We start from the raw sequence: 19,350 nt of genomic DNA on the forward strand, positions 1-19,350 counted from the left end.
ATAATTTTTCTTGCAACAGGGCTACTTCAGTTGGTTGTTCACAAAGGTATCTGGATAAGGGGCACACGGGGTGCCTGGATGAAGTCCAGCCGCCCTCCTCCCCTCGGGAAATACTCCAGCAGGGGTCTGCATCCCTCTGGAGGAAGGGCTGTCTTTCTTCACTTAAAGGCCCCATCTATGCTATGGCAGCCCTGTCCTACAAAACGCTTTTTCTTCTGCTACGGGACCATGAAGGCTAGTGTGCAAGAGTGCAGGGCAACCAAGCCCATTTTGGCTACACATGCATTGTCGAGGAAGCCACCAGTTCAGAAGGCACAAGGGAAAAGGTACACGAGGCCACCATTTCTGAACATGAAGGTGAGACCTTGCGTTATGGTTCTTCCCTTCTTTACCCCCAACAAGGGACTCTGTTTTGTGTTCCCTATTACTTTTCCAAAGGAATCCTCTCAGATGTCCTTCCTCTCCATGCTTTCAAGCCCCAAAAGGTGACACTTAAGCACCTTCTCTGTTTGAGCCTGTTACTCCAGGGTGGAAATCTCCATTGGTTTGGGGATGGAGTCAAGAGCTGGAGTGAGGACTGGGAAGGCAGGGCGAGAGAGGCATAATCAGCAGCCAAAGATCTGCATTTAAAAGCAAGAGGGGGGCACCTGGGTGGCTCCGTTGGTTAAGCTCTGACTTTGGCTCAGGTCATGATCTCACGGTCTGTGAGTTCGAGCCCCATGTCAGGCTCTGTGCTGACAGCTTGGAGCCTGACACCTGCTTGGGATTCTGCATCTCCCTCTCTCTGTTCATTCCCTGCTTGCGCACGTTCTCTCTCTCTCAAAAATAAATAAAGATTAAAAGCAAGAGGGAAGCAGACTTAGTGGGCTCTCCCACACCAGTCTACAGTCACCGCAACCATTCATTCCCTCTTTGATCCATTTTTTGTCTTTAGCCCGAATTGCATGCCTGGCAAAGGCATTGCACCCAAATGCTGGGGACAGTGAGATGATCGACCTAGTTCCTCCCCCTCAGGAGCTCACAGTTGACAATAGCACAAGGCTAAACCCAGGAGAACACAAGGCAGGAAGGGAGGGAGTACTCAACTAGACTGGTGGGAGGTGGCAGTCAAGAAAGACTTCTTGGAAGAGGTGACATTTTGGTTGAGCTGCATGGGAGGTTAATGAATGATGAAGGAAGGAACAGGCATTCCCAGGGAAAGCCAGAGGGCAGAAGCATCAGTGTGTGCTGACAAGCTGTGGTGGGCCATTCCACAGAGTGAGGAGACGTGATGCAGACAGGCAGGGGGGCAAGAGCGAGAGCCAGGGCACAAGTGGCATGTGTGGGGCATACAAAGACATGTGTCTGAAATCTTTGGTTCTGCATTTCCTAACAGCCAGAGCCCCCATGCTCACACCTCACAAATGGTCACAGGAATCCGAGAAACGTGTATACTTTGATCTCTGATCATTTCATAAGCTTCCAAGACAGTTTTATCATCCCTACTTCCAGATAAGGAATCCAACATCAGTCAATCTATTAAGTGAAATATGCAGGACTCCCCAGACAGGCCTGGCTTCAAGAAGGGTATCCTTTTCATTGCATGGCGCGGCCTCATGAGAATACTTCCGAATTAATTACCGCATTTGGATTCCACACTCCACAGAAACACGCCGATATCATCGGACCTTTTCTCTTCTTTGTTCTCAGGGACTATGAATTATTTTCCTGTCCCACCCTCCATCCCCGGAGGTTCCAAATGCTTGCAGACTTGTTGTGTCTGGCTAGAACAATGTCGACCTGCTTGGTATTTTAATACATTTTGAAAAAGGTACCATTATTTAAATAATTAGGAAATTTTCCTTTAAAATGTCTGATTTCCAGCTTCTCTGAACCACAGAAGACTAGTGTCCCCACAAGGCAGACATGCCCTGAGCAGTGCCCTCTGTGTAAGGGTTATGCCCTCCCTAGGTAGCGAGCACCCACACACCTTCCTTTGCATCCAACATTGGAATCAAATAGCAGTTATTTACTACTACACATTTACTGCTATTTTTCTTACTGTAAAATTAAGAAAAAGATGAGCTCGTGCATCTCCTAAAAGAGAGTTGAGTATAAAAAAAGAAAGATAGGAGCGCACTTTTTGTGGGGGTTGGAGGGGTTGGATGCGAAGAATATCCAAACAGAGAATGTGCGCCCAGAAAAATTACAACTTAAGGCACCATAATAAAACCAGCCATGACGGGTGCACAGAAAAGATGGGCGCTGAAAAACTTAATGGATTGAAGAAACGGTCGCGTGTGTTTTCCAACAAGAAGAAAATAAGCGATCTCCTGTGGAATGTAATTCTCTATTAAAGAAAAAAATCGCCTGGGCATCAAAACCTTTTTACAGACAAATGCTTTTGTAAGAGTTTCTTTTGAATGCAGCAGAAATTATGTGTCCAGAGCATAAACAAGCGAATGTTAGTGTAACCAGAAACATTGTAGTTCAGCATGTTCAAAATAGGGTTGAGAACTTTCAGGGTAAGTTCAGTCACTGGCGGTACTTTCTACTGTAGCAAATGAGAACGTGGATGTAAGTAAGAGAAGACCTTTAGCTGTATTTACTTGTGATGCGGGGAGAATTTTGGAGGGGTCAGAGAACTTTTAGACAAGGAGTCCCTGAAAGGCAAAACATCGGGAAATGGCTTCTGTGGTACTGAGAAAGGTCTCAGACCAATGGAGGTAGAACACACTATTCCCAGCTATGAGTGTTACCGCAAGACGAGGCTCCCGCAGAGGGGAGGGCTGATGTTGGATCTCTCAAGCAACAGACTGGAGGTGGCACTATTTTGTAAGGGCACTATACATAAGTCCATTAATTTCAGCACTCATTAGGAATTGCTTTGGGCTACAAAGCTGAAATGGGACAAGTAATTAGTACCACGGATTAGCTAGTCTTCTGTATCTTTGAGCAAAATCAGGTCAGTGTTAGGTTGATAAATTTGCTGGCTTACTTGTGCTGTGAAACTGAAAGAGATTTCTTTTAACTGTTCATGTCATCAGAGGGAATAGTCCTAGCTCCACTCAGCAGCAAAGACTGGCCCAAAGCTGCAAGCTTCTTACTGATATTACAACCCATTTACACCTTTTGAATATTTCTCTACCGGGCAATTTGCAAGTATTTGTACAAAGGTCTCGTTTGTTTCTCTCAGTCCCGACCACGTAAGAGTCTTTGGGAAATTCATTTGTTTAGGAATAATGTGGTCCACTTGCCCATGTTGAAATCAGTTTCCAGAAATGAAAATAATAGCTTGAAATTCATTTTCCACAACTGGGCCATTGAATACTGGCTTACAAACTTTATGAAAAGAAACCACCATTATTCAGCTTACCTTCCTTGGTTAATTTTTGATAGTACAAATGAAGGACTGACATTTAAAATTCTTGAGCAATAGTACAAAACGGTACTGAAGACTGAATATGGTAATGTTGAAAACTGGGATTGCACACACATCTTGGAGATCACCTTACTGGTAACCATCATTTACAAAGATGTGATCCATGTTGGGAGAGCCTATGTTTAGAAGAAGCTTTATTCCAAAATAAATCTGAAAACAACTACCTCCCACTCCCAGTTTAAGTATTTAAGGCTACATTCTATATATCATGGTGAAAAGGTATAGGGTCTGATTGACATTTTGGTTCAGAAGAGGTAGGTGTCACGCTTCCGATTTCAAATCAAAGCAGTAATGAATTATGAAAAAAATAGCAATAAATGTTTTTCTTTTTCAGTTAGTTAAAACATCTTCATATAAGTAGAATATGGGCATCACATATATATTTACACTCAGTTACATGCCTACACTATAACTTAGCAAAAACAGAGTTTGGTTCTATTTTGGGGACTTGGTTATTCTTATATTCAGCTTACTTAGTTCAGGTATGCTACCTCCCTGGTCCTTCAGACATTTCCTACCCATTTATCTTATAGTTATTTGCTGACAAACTTCTACATCTTTTACAAGGAAGTAAGCTATCTGAGGGTTAGGATTTTATTCCATTCATCTTATGTCCACAGCCCTAGAACAGAAGAAGTGAGTCAGTCCTTAGAGGATGGTCAGTAAGTTTTGGTGAAACTGGATGTAATTGCCTCTTTGCTGGTAATCTACAAAAATACTGGGATAGTTTCCCACCAAACAAACATGTTTGTTTTGACTTATAGAAACATGAGTAATGCTTGTCAACAGCTCTTCTAGTCCTTGGGTGATTGATATATTTCTCCCTGACCCCAGGAGCCCAGCTAGCCAGGCCCCCTCCCGGAGAAGGGCAAGGGAAGGCCCTTCTCCCTGGCTGCAGGGCCTCCAGTGAGGAGGGGGTGACCCAGTGCAGGCAGAGTTCACCAGCCACCCCCAATGAAGACCTACCACTTACAAATAGGGTGAATTCCTTTCTGATGGGGAGCTATCAAGCAGCACCCTTCAGACAGGAGAATGCTGCTTGTACGATTTTATTCTTTACTGCTCCTCTCCAGAAAATATAAGGTGGTTTATTAGTTAATGTCATTCTCAGAAACCCTCTGTGACAAGTTTCTTAATCATTTTTCTGCTTCTAATGAGAACATGCCTTCTCGAGACCTAGAATGGTGTATGATTACTTCACTGTGAAATCTTAAATTAGTGGGATGTTACTTAGAAGATAATTTTACTAAACTGACACTTGTTATTTCTAACCTTTTACAAGCAGAGTATAAAGAGAACTTTGAACTGTTATTATGTCTTCTGATGAAACTCCTTGATACATCAAGGAACATATGCTTTGAAAATCTGTTTGTATCCGGAGCATACAGCTACGATGGCATAGAAAAATTACTGAACTGTAAAAAAAAGAAAAGAAAACTTCCTTTGCACATGTATCCACGCACACACACAACCACACACACACCCTATCTTGGTTACTTGGTTGCTTTGCTGGTGGTTTACAGGGTAATTGCTTCTTGTTATTCATTCAGGAAACATGTTTATCATTTAAATAACCTCCTTGCTTGAGTAGGAAGAGATATTTCGACATTTAGAATGTAATAATGTTTTCAAGTAGGCTACGTCCCTTTAAAATATACATCATCCTAGTGCCCTCATTACAAGCAGGGTATTAACATTGGTACAGTTAAATTGTAGACCCTTTCTGAAGTTCAGTGTCTATTTCTGTTCCAGCGTCCTACACAGGATCCAGCATTGCATTTAGGCATCACGTCTCCTTGGTCCCCTCTGATCTGTGACAGCTCTTGAGTCTTCCCTTGTCTTTCACGACCTTGATGTTTCTCAAGAGTCCCAATCAAGTACTTGTAGAATGTCCCTCAATTTGCGTTTGAGTCACTTTAAGGTTATAGATTTGGTGACCTCCTTTTCTATATTGCAGTTTGACCTGCTTATGGCCTGGATTTTTTTTTATAACTATCAGGAAAGGAATCTATAAATGCAATTGTAATATTTATTATGTCACAGGTAATTTTTCTGTTCTCTCTCTTTCAGCTAGTATTTATTGAGTATACCATGTGCGAGGCATTATACCTAAATGATCAGTAGGCAACAGTGAACAAAACTAAAAATTACTTCTGGAGTAGATTTATGAGGAAAGACAAAATAATAAGAAAAAATAAATATGCAGTACTTATTTATGAATGTTAATTTTATAAGGCAATAAAACATAAAATACATAGTGTTTACTGACGACCGTTAAAGAGAGTCATTTTTATAAGGCAGGGATGCGGTATATGAAATGTCAGGGGGCGAGCCTTGAGATTTTAGATAGGGTAGTCTGATAAAGTTCGCAAAGAAAGTGATTTGGGAGAAAAGATGCAAAGAAAGTGGATGAGCTCATCGTGCAGCCATCTGAAGGCAGCGTTCTGGTCTCAGGGTGAATAATGGGGAAGGAAGCTCGCTTGCCTTTTCGAGGTCAGTGAGGAGGCCAGTATGGTCAGAGAAGAAAAAGTAAGGTCCGAGAAGTCAGAGAGAACAGATCACGTGGGGTCATGTCAGTCTTAGGAAGGACCCTGGACAGGCCAATACCAACAGAGAAGTGACACAGTCTGACCCTTCTCAAGGTGGAGCATCTGTGGTAGGGAGGTCACAGCTCTGAGGCTAAGTCTGAAACACAAGCACCAGCTGGAAGGCTGTTGTGACAATCCAGGCGAGACAGGACAATGGTTGTGGGTCTGAGGTAGTAGTAGCAAGGATGGGAGAAGTACTTGAATTTTGGATAGACTTTGAAGGACAGCCAGTAGGATTGGCTGATCAAAAGGATGTAGGGTACGAGAGAAGGTGAGACTTTATTTTTTTTTTTTTAATTTAATGTTTATTTATTTGAGAGAAAGAGAGAAAGAGAGAGACAGAGTGTGAGGTGGGGAAGGGGCAGAGAAAGGCAGAGACAGAAACCAAAGCAGGCTCCAGGCTCTGAGCTGTGAGCACAGAGCCTGACTTGGGGCTCAAACTCATCAACTGTGGGATCATGACCTGAGCTGAAGTCAGGTGCTTAACTGACTGAGCCACCCAGGTGCCCCAGAGAGAAGATGAGACTTTAAAGACAACACCATGGTCAGAGGAAGGGGAGAATGGAGAACCAATTCAACACATTTCATTATGGATTCAACAATTCTTGTTTTTCAAGTAGAGCACATGCCAACTCTAGGTAGTCAAGGCTGACCAAATGGTCAAAGGGTGTTTAATCTGGAGGTGTGTGGAGTTATGAATCTGTTATATTGCTGAAAAGTTTAAAGTTAGAAGCTCAAAACCCAGATCTCATTGAACTTAGACAACTCACTGGGAAAAATTAATGTGTTTACTATCTCATTTGAATAGAATGATTCCCAGAGAAATGTGGAGCTGGAGGGAGGAGCATCCCCCCTAACCTTCACTGGAAAGCAAGAAAGCATGTGAGCCCAGGACCAGTGCTGACTTGGAGGAGGGGGCACTCAGCTGTTGGCCACCGCCTGAGATCAGGTCCGGAGAATGACTCTGCAGGCCCTTTCCTGTCTGAGCTTCAGGCTGAGTCTCTGGAGAACGGAACCCTCTCCCATGTCCTTGTGCCCAAATCCTGCTTATTCTTCAGCCTCAGAATTCAGTGCTGCAAGACGCAGTTCCCTAACACTTCCTCCGGTGAGTCAGAATGAGTATTTTAGATCTTGTTCCATTAATTCTGTGTTCCTGAGAATGTCCCAACCTCTTGATTTCTCGTTTCCTTGCACAAAATTGGGGACCTCAGGCTTCCTTCGTCTCTAATTTCACAATTCTGTGGCTGGACTTTGAGGGGAGTCACCCCATTCACTCTCCCCCTACCACTCTGAACAAACCGCTCTTACTGTACTGACCACATTGTTTTTGCAGTTACATACTTTCTTTTCTCATGCGACTTCCCCATCAACTATCCTGATGGCTAGGACTGAGTTTAACTTAAAATTTTTAACCCTAGCCATTGAAGTGGAGGCTGCACACAGTAGGTACTTAATAATCATCTGTTGAGTAAGTAAACATTTTGGAAGCATGTGCATTCCAGCCCTAGTGAGAAAGGGTCTCCAACCCAAGACTGCATGCAGCATGTTGGTTGTTTCCCCCATTCGCTACCGTGGATGAGGGGTCGTGGTCTTCGGCTCTGGCTGCACATCTGTATAGCTTGGGGAGCTTTAAAGGGTGACTTTTTTATGGTCCCTCACCAGACCAGTTAAATCAGAATCTCTGGGAACAGGACCTTGGCATCAGAATTTTTAAAAGATCCTCTGGTGACTCCAGTTGCAGACAGGGTTGAGGACCACAGTTCTAGACGCTTCTCATACTGAGATAGGAGTATCTCCTCCTTTTCTTTATACCTGTGTGGCCCCTACAGATAAACTAGACACGGATCTATGTCTGGGGGCCTGGGACACAGCTGAAGGTTCTATCTTTTTCAAATGGTGCAGACAAAACGTTCTTCCCTGTTCTGGTTTGCATCTGTTGATGTTTTCCACAGAGCCTGGCCCTTATTTTTGGATCCAAGCTGCAGCCTGGTTTTTCATTTTTGGCTTCTACTGTATTGCTAATGAGCATCTGGCCTGAGTTAACAAATACGATAACAACGTAGCCTTTTCTTTTTTACTTTGATTACTTCTTCTTGCAAGAACCAGTAATACCACTCCAGCTCTGGGGAAGGGGGAGATTGAGGGGGCTGCTTTCACACCTGCACTTCAATGAAAGAACTTGAAATAGCAATGAAACTAGGTAAGGAAGGGGTAAAGACCATGTGGAATAAAAGTGGGCTTTCAGACAGGTTCCATATCGTAAATGGGGAATAGTATTCCCATCTACAGGCAACTCTGGAAGATCTGAAGAGTTCCACATATTTTATAGATGAGGAGGTGAAATGATAGAGAAGTGTCTTTCCATGGTTGGTTAGTGGTGGGGCCTCCAAGGCCATGGTCTCTCCCAGCCCCGGGCTGTTTTCTGGTAATGATGCCTCCCCTACAACCCTGCTACTGTGCTCCAGATAAGTGGTATGCATAGTGGCTGCTGGAAATGCTTGTAACAACACCTTCTTTCATGAAACTTCCTATGTTTTCCCTCTGCCAAATGCCTCCTCCACTGAACCTTCCTTCTGATGAGCTTTAAACCAGTTTCTGCCCCCAGATTGCCTCATCTGTGGTGTAAGAATGGCATACACTTGCCCCCAATCTTCTGAGCCACCTCCATGCTCGCAGATTCTCTCAACTCAACCTCAGGACACGTTTAGCTTGACTTCCCATAAGACCTCATGCACAGAACCATCCTGGGCTTTAAGCTCTCAAACCCTTAAGAACCCCAGAGCCAAGGCTAAGGGCTGAGCAATAATGACATGTGCCTGTCATTGAAGGAATTCTGGGGCACGGGATACCAGTGGGCAAGGCAGTGGCAAAGGGGAGTCAGTCTTGGATTATGCAAGGTTGGGGTGGGGGTGTCTGGCCTCCCAGAAAACCTGTGGGGAGTTGGACCCTGGACCTCGTCTAATGCCTGCGCATAGGCTTGATGTTTTGAGGGTTAAGTGGCTGGGACTGACGTAAGCTTCTTCATGACCCTTATTGAGAACGTACAGATATTTGATATTTTCCTTCTTTCTTTGATTTAAAGTCTTATGTACTTCATTGTGCAGGGATACCGACAGCTCCATTTTGTTCTAAGATTTGTTTCAGGGCAAATCTGCCTGCAACCATTTTGTTTTGTTTTCCCATGAATCTGCTCAGTAGGTTTAAAGACAAGGAAGTAGCGATGGAAGTATTGGATGGCGGGGGAGGGGGGGCGGGTATGGAGATTAGAAGAGACAGTTTTGCATTATAAAGCAGAATTGTGGGGTTGACACTATTCAACTGGGGCTCTTGTGAATGACATTTCACTGCTCTCAGTCTTCCACCCGAAAACAATAATCCCTTCCCCACATTTAGGGGTTAGAATTAGTAATACATGGTAATTTAAATCCATGGCTTAAACCCCTTTAATTTCCTTATGGAGCTATGACTCCTGCACCTTAAGCCTATTATGAAAAGTTAAAATGAAGCCAAAAAGATTCTCAGATGATTTTTTTCTCTGTGTGTTTTTTGTGCCCACACTATGGAAATGAATATTAAAACTTTTATAACAAGAAGCATTTTTTAAAAATCATTATTACTTCCCTGGGAAATCCATTCATAAACAAGGGTTTCACCAAATTATAGCTCTTCCTACTTCCTGAACATGAGAGAGAGGCTGTGTTCATATTTTGTTAGTATTTTGTATTAAGTTTCTAGGTTAAAGTTCCTCATATTTTCATATACTGATAATTACATGCTGAAAATTATTTCTTACAGTGAAGTTTCCAGGGTGCTTATAACCACCAAGCATCATTCAGATGCTTTATTCATTTTGGTTCTTTGGAAGAACTCCTATAAGAAATGTACAGAATAGTGAATGTAGGTGAAATAATACAGTATTAGAATAAAATCAGATAACTACCATGGGACACCAGGGTTAAATGGCAATTGCTGGGTTTTGTTTTTCAACAAATTAAAATATTCCCAATATCTTCTTTAAAAATGGGATCTGCTATTAAGATTCAAAGTCCTTTTTTTAATTTTTTTTTTTTCTGTGAATTCACAGGGCCTGGAACATAGTATACATTCAAATATATATGTGTGTATATATATATATGTGTGTGTGTGTGTGTGTGTGTATATATATATGTGTGTGTATATATACGTACTTATATATGTATATATACACACATATATATGCTTATATATGTATATATATACATATATATGCTTATATATGTATATATATACACATATATATGCTTATATACGTATATTTATATATTTTTTAAAATTTTTTATTTTTATTTATTTATTAATTTATATTTATTTTTGAGAGAGACAGTGTGAGTTGGGGAGGAGCAGACAGAGAGGGAGAGAAAGAATCTCCAGCAGGCTCTACACTGTCCGCGTGGAGCCCCACATGGGGCTCGAACTCACAAAACCATGAGATCATGACCTGAGCGGAAACCAAGAATTGGACGCCTAACCGACTGAGCCACCAAGATGCTCCCTTTCAAATATATTTTTAATTTATTTTTTATCTTTTGCCTTTCCACAGAAGTTACTACAAATGAGAACTGTCTAGGAAACACCATTGTCAAGAAGTCTCAAAGTTGTAACCTCCTTTATGCTTTCTTTTATCTCTGAAAAATTTATGTCTAATCTTTTTATATTTGTGCAGGGGTATAGTTTTTTTGAAGGTTCAGTGAGTTCTCGTCTCTCCAAACAGTAAAAGTTTTGAATAACTCTGTTGTGTCTATACATAAAAACTATGGGGTATGTTCATAGGACTATCAGGATATGCTAGGAGATAAATGTTAATTCCATGGCAAGGCAAAGAAACTTTTAGTGAAAAGAAGATAAGGGTAATACGTTGTAATAAGGAATGAAAAACACTTTGTGATAGTCTTCAAATTTTTCCTGTTGGAGTCTGAGCTTAATGATTTTATAGTATTAAATGAGTTTATAGTATTAAGTATTACTAATGAAAGTAGGAATACAAAATGATTCACACATTTTTCGACTAAGAAGTTTTTGAAATACAGAGAAATTAAAACTGAGGAAATATGTAAGGAATAATTTAGCAAAAACCTAAAGATTAAAAAGTCCCCAACCTTGTTACACTCAAATTAACTCAGTTCTCATTTCCCTGTAGATTTATGATTTTAGATATAAAAATTAGCTTATTTTATCTATCTCTGATTGCTACCAACTGTTAATGATTTCAGCTTTGTTCTTTTTTTTTTTTTTTTTTTTTTTCAATCTGTAACATCCTTTTCCTAATGGGAAACTCATAGCTGTATTGAGTGGATGGGGTATTTTTGCATCTTCCATAGAGCTATACATGAGTGTTTTTTAATGCATTACTTCTAACTGACACGGGCCTTCCCTTTTCAGAAATTATGTATGGAAATTTATCATGTTAAAGAAGAAAAGGAAGCAATAATAAATCAAAAGCATGTTGATATATTTGTAATCTTTAGGAGATCCCATTCAATCCAAACTCTAATAGAGTCATTCTCCTTTGGAATGGTATATTATGCTATACTGAAAAAGTAATTAGGATATGAGAGAAGCCCAGAACAGCTCCTGGAAGCCTGATTTGGACACTGATGTTCCCAGCCGGGCTTTGGCATTGAGGTGATGGCACTATAACCACAGAGTCCCAATTTTACAGGAATGGAAGGAAACTCCCTAAGGTACTGTATGAAAATATATCTATAGGGGTGCCTGCGTGGTTTAGTTGGTTAAGTGTCCGACTCTGGCTCAGGTCATGATCTCACGGTTCACGATTTCAAGACCCACGTCAGGCTCTGTGCTGACAGCTCAGAGCCTGGAGCCTGCTTCAGATTCTGTCTCCCTCTCTCTCTGCCCCTCCCCTGCTCTCTCTCTCTCTCTCTCGAAAATAAACATTTAAAAAAACATATCTATAAATTTAGGTAACCACAGACATCAAAGAATACAAAAGTGATATTTCTGTGTCAATAATATTTTGGATTATTCTCAAAAACAGAAGACAGGCCTTCTTGAGACATTTTCAAAACTACTAACATCTTAGCATAATCTTATCTCCCCAGAGACTATATAAAACCTGGTACATAGGAGGGACTTAGTGTTTTATGAATGAATGAATTCAAGAACAGCAGATAAGAAATGATCAGCATAGAAGTAATGTTCAATACATTTTTTATTGCCTGCTGATCTTCTTTTCATTAATTCATTGCTTGAAAACAAATTAGTCTATATGACTCCATCTATGGCCCTTATGAGTTAGTAATCTGTATATCCACCAACTAGTACATTAGCACGTACAACGAAAGAACATTCCATGCAAACTAGTGCAGCCACCCTGGAAAACAGTATGGAGGTTCCTCAAAAAATTAAAAATAGAAATACCCTATGACCCAGCAATTGCCCTACTAGGTATTTATCCAAGGGATATAGGTGTGCTGTTTTGAAGGGGCACATGCACCCCAATGTTTATAGCGGTGCTATCAACAATAGACAAAGTATGGAAAGAGCCCAAATGTCCATTGACAGATAAATGGATAAAGAAGACATGGTATATATATACAAGGGAGTATTACTCAGCAATCAAAAAGAATGAAATCTAGAACAAATATTGTTAAAATGTCGATACTACCCAAAGCAACCTACACACTCAATGCAATCCCTATCAAAGTAACACCAGCATTCTTCACAGAGCTAGAACAAATAATCCTAAAATTTGTGTGGAACCAGAAAAGATCCCAAATAGCCAAACCAATATTAAAAAAGAAAACCAAAGCAGGAGGCATCACAATCCCAGACTTCAAGCTATACTACAAAGCTGCAATCATCAAGACAGTATGGTACTGGCATAAGAACAGACACTCAGATCAATGGAACAGAACAGAGAACCCAGAAATGGACCCACAAACGTATGGCCAACTAATCTTTGACAAAGCAGGAAAGAATATCCAATGGAATAAAGACAGTCTCTTCAGCAAGTGGTGCTGGGAACACTAGACAGTGACATGCAGAAGTATGAACCTGGACCACTTTCTTACACCATACACAAAAATAAACTCAAAATGGATGAAAGACCTAAATGTAAGACAGGAAGTCATCAAAATCCTCGAGGAGAAAGCAGGCAAAAACCTCTTTGATCTTGGCCGCGGCAACTTCTTACTCAACACATCTCTGGAGGCAAGGGAAACAAAAGCAAAAATGAACTACTGGGACCTCATCAAAATAAAAAGCTTCTGCACAGCGAAGGAAACAATCAGCAAAACTAAAAGGCAACCAACAGAATGGGAGAAGATATTTGCAAAAGACGTATCAGATAAAGGGTTAGTATTCAAAATCTATAAAGAACTTATCAAACCCCATCCCCAAAAAACAAATAATCCAGTGAAGAAATGGGCATGTCATGAATAGACACTTCTCCAAGGAAGACATCCAGATGGCCAACTGACACATGAAAAAATGCTCCACATCACTCATCATCAGGGAAATACAAATCAAAACCACAATGAGATATCACCTTACACCTGTCAGAATGGCTAAAATGAACAACTCAGTCAACAACAGATGTTGGCAAGGATGCAGAGAAAGAGGATCTCTTTTGCATCGTTGGTGGCAATGTAAGCTGGTGCAGCCACTCTGGGAAACAGTATGGTGGTTCCTCAAAAAACTAAAAATAGAACTACCCTACGACCCAGCAATTGCACTACTAGGCATTTATCCACGGGACACAGGTGTGCTGTTTCGAAGGGACACATGCACCCCCGTGTTCATAGCAGCACTATCAACAATAGCCAAAGTATGGAAAGAGCCCAAATGTCCATCAATGGCTGAATGGATAAAGAAAATGTGGTAAATACACACACACACACACACACACACACACACACACACACACACACACACAATGGAGTATTACTCGACAATCAAAAAGAATGAAATCTTGCCATGTGCAACTATGTGGATGGAACTGGAGGGTATTATGATAAGTGATGTTAGAGAAAGACAAAAATCATAAGATTTCACTCATATGAGGACTTTAAGAGACAAAACAGATGAACATAAGGGAAGGGAAACAAAAATAATATAAAAACAGGGAGGGGGGCAAAACAGAAGAGACTCATAAATATGGAGAACAAACAGAGGGTTACTGGAGGGGTTGTGGGAGGGGGGATGAGCTAAATGGTAAGGGGCATTAAGGAATCTACTCCTGAAATCATTGTTGCACTATATGCTAACTAATTTGTGTGTAAATTTTAAAAAATAAAAAATAAAATTAAAAAAGTAAAAAACAAAAATAAAATAAAATAAATGAAGTAGGAAAAAAAAGAATGAAATCTCACCATTCACAACTACATGGATGGAACTGGAGGGTATTATGCTAAGCAAAATTAGTCAGAGAAAGACAAATATATGACTTCACTCATACGAGGAATTTAAGATACAAAACAGATGAACATAAGGGAAGGGAAGCAAAAATGATACAAAAACACGGAGGGGGACAAAACATAAAAAACTGTTAAATACAGAGAATAAACAGAGGGTTTCTGGAGGGGTTGTAGGAGGAGGGATGGTCTAAATAAATAAGGGGCATTATGGAATCTACTCCTGAAATCATTGCTAACTAACTTGGATGTAAATTAAACTATATAAAATGAAAGAAAGAAAGCAAGAAAGCAAGAAAGAAACATTCCAGAAGGGGTCTTGGAGGTTGCCATGGATCTGGGACTCATCGTAGAATAACACCTGTATTTGCCCTCTTAAAGCACTGATAGCCTCTTGTTACTCCTTCTGCTACGCTAGCACCAGGGGCCCTGGTTTCAGGAAACAAGGGAGAGTCTTCCCAGAAGAAACTCCTGAGGTAGCAAAAATATCCACCTGGTGACTCTCCATCTTTGAGCATTTTGTGATTAGTCAAGAACCTTAGGGGCTACTACCTATGAGGGACTAGAGCTGTCTATTAACTAGGAAAGAATACATAATCATGCTGAAGAATGTGCTACCAGAAGATCTGGTACATGCAGCGCCTCATGGGTCCTGAAGGTCGGCAGAGAGCTCTGCCCACTCTCCACAAAGAGAGGGAGTCTGTCTGTCTTATTCATCATTGTCCCTCCTCCCCCCAGAACAGAGCTCACTTTGGCAGGTTAACTCTCTCTCAAGTCCTGAAATTATTTCTCTTAGTTTGCAACAATCCTAAAATGTGTCCATGGATAAATAGGTTGACTTTGAAGACTTTGATCATCTCTAAAACGAAGGATGACACCCACTCCAGGATCGCTGTGAGAACTCTGTGAGACGATGATAAAGCCAGCCAACGCTTTTTCGAGAACTCGCATTGTGCCAGCCATTGTGCTACACACTTTATAGACGTCACGTCACTTGAAACTCAGGACCACTCTGGGCTCTTGAGTGTATTTGTTGGGAGTAGCTCAGCCAGGATGTAAGCCCAGGCACTCTGGCTCCAAATGATTTCAACAGCATATATCAAGTGTTTAGTACAGTACTACACATACAAAGGATGCTCACTAAATGTTACTTCCCTTCTTATCTTCCAAAGAGGTACTATTTAAAGCACCAAAAGTTCCATAAGAAGATAAATGACTTTTCCAGAGACCACAGCGAAAGGCAAAGTCAACAATGGAATGTATCAACTCTAACAGTATACCCACCTTAACAAAGCTTAGGAAAACTTATTATTTATTTTGGATTATTCTGAAGCGACCCATGGAGAGTGGTGGATAGACTAAAACATTCAAAAATGCCACAGAATTTTTGAATTTTAATTGGAGGCCAAAGCTAAATGAAAAACAAACTCCACACTTGGCATTTGCTTCTTTCAACTGGACCCCAAAATTGCCTCCTCTAGGGCTGTGCCTCTCGCACACTGCCTGGGAAGTGAAATTTCTCAGGTGCTCAAAGCTTCCATCTTAATTTTTTTTTTTTTAAGTTTATTCATTTGGGGCACCTGGGTGGCTCAGTCGGTTAAGTGTCCGACTTCAGTTCAGGTCACGATCTCACAGTTTGTGAGTTTGAGCCCCGCGTCAGGCTCTGTGCTGACAGCTCGGAGCATGGAGCCTGCATCACATTCTGTGTCTCCCCGTCTCTCGGCTCCTCTCCTCCTCATGCTCTGTCTCTCTCTGTCTCTCAATAATAAATAAATGTTTTAAAAAAATTTTTTTAATAAAAAAAATAAAAAGTTTATTCATTTTTGAGAGACAGAGAGACTGGACATGAGCGGGGGAGGGGCAGAGAGAGAGGGTGACACAGAGTCTGAAGCAGGCTCCAGGCTCCGAGCTGTCAGCACAGAGCCTGACGTGGGGCTTGAAGCCACGAACTGTAAGATCATGACCTAAGCTGAAGTTGGCCACTTAACTGACTGAGCCACCCAGGTGCCCTTCAAAGCTTCCCTCTTAAACCCAGCCATGTGATGAACAAGTAACTCAGCCGGTGAGCCAGGGTTGCCCCCTCAACTGTTCAGAAGCAGAGTTTGGAGCTCCTTGTCCAGGTCAGTGATTCTGAACTCTGGCCCAATTAATAGAACCACTTGGAAGCTCATGCCCTGCTACACCCCAGAGAGTCTGATTTACTTGGTCTGAGGAAGAGCCCAGGCACAGGTATTTTTCAAAATCTCCCATGTGACTGTGATGGCAGCTGCAGTAAAAAACTGGTCCAGGCAGCAGTTGGGACATCACTGGAATGGACTCAATCCTTCTACAAGATCCCAGTATGACATTAAGTGCAGGGCCCAGAGAGTGAAGAACAATTCAGCAAAGAAGGTTGAAAGTGGCCTTCACCCCAAACTCAAGGCTGTAATGTCTTGCAGAGTTTTTAGCCCTGACCAAATAAAGGGTTACAGACTATTCTTTCAAGGTTCTCTCTTTGGTGCTTTGCCCTTCATTTTACTAGTACTATTAACCTTGTGCAAAAATCCCAGTGGCAGTAAATGACTGTAGCGAAAATAGCTTAGTAGGAAGAAAAAACGGGTGAAATAAAAAAGAGCGTCAGCAGTCTCATTTTCTGGGACAAGATGACAAGGACCACCAATCCTGACAGAGGAGGGTGCAAGTGTGACACATCAGTCTGATGGGGTCAAGGTGGAATTTCTCCCACTGGTGCCATGTAGAATGATTCATTCAATATGGAGATCTAAAAGCTTAACAGAAGCCTAGGCAGAGACGGGCTACTAGGTCATTATCCCATTCCTGCATATTTTATTAAGTCTAGATAACTCTTGATTTTCCTTTAATAGGTTTTCATGTCTATGGAACCCATATTCAAACAGAAATTAAAAATTCATTCCAAAGACAAACATAAGAACATTTTCAATTTTTTGCATCACCATTCCCCACAGAGGTCATTGAGAATCCACGGTCTTCTTCATATGGCTCAGTGGGACCATTGGAGACTGACACAGAAGCCACTGATCGATCTAAGATGTCAAGGCTTCTTAAAGTTACGCTGGTATAGAAACTATATACATTTAGCACACCTTGGATATTGCAAACTCCCAAGTATAAACCTCAATTAAAAAAATGTATGCATGACAGGCAGTGACTCTTCGATGGAAAGGTAGAAAATGTTGATGGAGTGGAAACAGAAGACCACGAAAGGGCCAAGAGACATGGAACTGAACTGGGGCACAAGAGAACTTGGGTGGAGGTGTGCCTCAATCCTATTCCAAACATATATATAAAAGATCTGGTGATTAGCCTCTGCGTAGCTGCTAGAATTTCTCATTCTTACAGTTACCTTCCCTCACACACTCTGTCCTTAAACTCTTCACTTTCTTCCAGTCTACTCTGTCTTCAATTCCTTCCTTGACCAGGAAGGTTAGGATGGCTGAATGATGTGATTGAGTATGTAAAAGCTTCTCTTACCCTGTTCTCAGCTCCATTGTCTCCCTGTTCTTTTATTGCAGCTGCCTGGCAAAAATCCCCACCCGGATCAATCTGACTGTCTGGCTCTCATCACCCATAACCAAGATGCTGAGCCGTGCTGGAGAAAATCACAGAAGACAGAGACAGACGCGTCGTAAATTCTCGGTCTACAGTAACTAGGCATAGAGCCCATCAGTACTCTGTTTCTGGATCATTTTCCTCCACTGTTTGGATTTCAAAGATGCTCGACTTTTCTCAACCTCAGGCCCCACTTTTTCTTCTTCCAGCATCAGCAGACCACTCCCACTTCCTGCTTCACCGAGAACATAAAAGCAGACAAACTACTGTCCCCTCTATTTCTTGCTCCTAAGTCCAGCAACCCACCCATCACAGACACAATGGATGTCCTGCCCATTTCCCAGTGGTCTCCAGCTGCCTGAGGACTCCCTCTGGGGTGCAGACACCCCACCTCCTTCACCGTCAGATGGGTGTATACTCATCGTCGGCTCCTCAGTTAAGGGATCATGAACTAAGATGACACCCATCTTTTCCCCCTCTCTTCCTGTCACTGTGGAAGAGGCTTCCTTCTATCCAAGACCTGTTTCTCCATGGATCCTCTGGGTCCTATCCCCTTGCTCCTTCTTAGGGAGCTCACTCCACCAATTATCACCGCTCATTACTGTATCTTTTCTTTACCTGAATTTTACTTTGTTCATTTAATATTAATTTTACACCACCACCTCACCTCCTTTTTGTTCATGTTTGTCTGATTTTTATTTGCCCATTCCTAGATTTTCCGTTTATTTTTGCCCTTTAATGTAAAGAACATATCTAGAAACTAGCATTTTTTATTTTTTTTACCCAATCTCTAAAACTTTGCAATTTGTTATGCTGACACCTATTTTAGGCCATTTTTCTGAGATTTTATTTTATGCTTTTAAAAACATTTCCTTTTGTGTTTTCTTTACCCATCTTTTGCTAATTTGATCAAGCCTCATTTACTCACAACTGCCATATGTGTTCTGTGTAGGCTGTCTGTCTAGGTACACAGTATGATGAACTGGGCTCACAGTTAGTGAGCAAGTAACTGATGGTTACATTTAATCTTCTGTAAAAGCCAGGATATTTGAGTCCGGTGCAGCGAGTCCGGTGCAGCCTCTCTTTTTGCTTCTATTTCCAGTCCTACTTTGCTGTCTGCTGTGACCACTGTGACCAGAGTGAACTTCCTAAAATGCATCTGGCCAAGTGACTCCCCATCACAAAACAGATCAATTCCAAGCTTTGTGGCATGGCCTCCAATGTTCTTCATCATCTTTCCAAAGTCCTCTCTTATCATGTTCTCTCCCTATATAATTCTTCCTCCAGGCTGTGCTAACTTAGATTTCCTCCACGCTTTTCTTCCTGAGTTTATCACTTCATTTAGAAAATACTTATCGAG

General features: G+C 41.5%; 1 protein-coding gene and 1 long non-coding RNA gene across 6 annotated transcripts in view; one reads left to right on the forward strand and one right to left on the reverse strand.

Annotated features, from left to right (window-relative positions):
• The window catches only part of KCNAB1 (potassium voltage-gated channel subfamily A regulatory beta subunit 1), a 413,540-nt gene that overhangs the window by 85,235 nt on the left and 308,955 nt on the right, over positions 1-19,350 (reverse strand). The window lies entirely within an intron of this gene.
• On the forward strand, positions 52-18,651 carry LOC123611351. The gene is made up of 3 exons (XR_006718611.1): positions 52-357; positions 6,818-7,114; positions 17,954-18,651. It is a non-coding gene; the product is annotated as an uncharacterized LOC123611351 (long non-coding RNA).

The sequence above is a fragment of the Leopardus geoffroyi genome, chromosome C2 (genome assembly GCF_018350155.1).
Source record: "Leopardus geoffroyi isolate Oge1 chromosome C2, O.geoffroyi_Oge1_pat1.0, whole genome shotgun sequence".
NCBI lineage: Eukaryota > Metazoa > Chordata > Mammalia > Carnivora > Felidae > Leopardus > Leopardus geoffroyi.